Source organism: Saccopteryx leptura, chromosome 5 (genome assembly GCF_036850995.1).
Source record: "Saccopteryx leptura isolate mSacLep1 chromosome 5, mSacLep1_pri_phased_curated, whole genome shotgun sequence".
In the NCBI taxonomy this organism is placed as follows: domain Eukaryota; kingdom Metazoa; phylum Chordata; class Mammalia; order Chiroptera; family Emballonuridae; genus Saccopteryx; species Saccopteryx leptura.
Genome location: NC_089507.1, coordinates 162042060 through 162043675, shown reverse-complemented (window position 1 = coordinate 162043675; position 1616 = coordinate 162042060).

The window sequence follows — 1616 nt, the reverse complement described above, 5'->3', positions numbered from 1 at the left end:
CTGTGGGAGAGAGATGAGCCTTTGAATCACCAGCAGAAACAACTTTTGAAACAAGTTCTAAGCTTTTATTTTTCTGAGTATGAGTGGATTAGAAAGCTTTCGAGTCTGAGACAGGTTGAATTCTGACCTGATATACTTAGCTAAGATCCATGTCACATGGGGCCTTCCTTTACTCTGGACATGGCCCCGGACATGTGATGTGAGAAATCACTGTGATTCTTTGGGAGGGGAGGTGCTGTGTCAATAATTAACAGTTGACCTTGGGGAAACATGAGGATATTTGTGAGCCTCGGTAGCTTGCAGAGAATAAAGGAGAAGGTTTAGCTGTACTAGTCCTTGAAGTATGTTCTGAGAGCTGCACAAGAAGCCCAGCCTCTAAAATTTGGCAATTGTGGGATTTCAGTAATTCTTAATTTACTAATTTATGCAAGAAATTGAATTACTTGAAGTTTCAGCTTTCCTCCTAAGGTGTTTTCCAAAACCTTTGCCCCCCTTTCTTTCACATGGGATAGACAACAAAACAACCGAATTATGAGGGGGAAAAACCAGACCAAATTCTAATCATAATGGAAAACTCAGGCATAATCTGTCTTGCATTTTTTGTTTGGTGAGATGCATACACCATCATATACTAAATATACTTTTTTTGCTATTAAAATTATTCTAATATGATTGATTAATTTGATCAAGATTTCAAAGCATTCCATAAAGACTACCATTGTTTTTCATGCTCTGCTTTGAATGAGTTTAAGAACCTGTGATTTCATGCGACTTTTAGACCAAGTCTTAAAAATGTGTGGTTTAATATATTTATTTCCTGGGTTAGCTGACTGTGTTTAACAGCAGATGTGTTTATCACCTACAAGCTTCCCAATTTCCCCAAGATCACTTCCACAGCTGTGTCTCTCAGCCTCCAATGTTGTCCCTCTCTAATCAACCTTCCATACTGTGCCTGAGATGGCAGGTCTTTACAAATGACATCCTGCTAAATATTTTAAAAGACTTTCCATTGCCTAGAGTAAAGACTGAATTCCTTCGTCTAGAATCCCAGGCCTCTTGTGAGCTAGCCCACCCCTCCTCTCTGTCTCCCCAGGCTCTGTCTCCTCCCTCTCCTTCTCCAGTCTGTCTGGGCTCCCAGCCTGAGCCGGACAAGACGCGTGCTTGATGCTGCCTTTCCTCTTGGCTGTTCTCTCTGTAACAGCTTGTTTCGTTCTCTCTAATATTCCCTTCTCCTCATCACCATGACACTCATTATTCAAAGTCCAGGTGAGCAGCACCTCCTTTGCCCATTGTTATTATCTCCATGGTCAGAGTTAATCACCTCTCCTCCCAACTCCTCAGGGCCCATCACATCTATGCATTTGAATTCCACAAGTAAGTGTGATCTTTCCCACCTGTGGACTCAGGGATGGAGGAGCTTGATTAATGAAGGAGGCTTGGCCAAAGAGATCCTGTATTTATATTTTAGATCTTTGGGATTTATTTAGCCAAAGCAGAGTAAATAGACACAGCCACGTGCTCAACAAAATAACGGGGTGCAGTGGATACATGTTAAGGCAAGCTCACCTTTGCTCCTCACATTTTTCTCTTTCTCTGAATTCAGTGTAATCTATGGT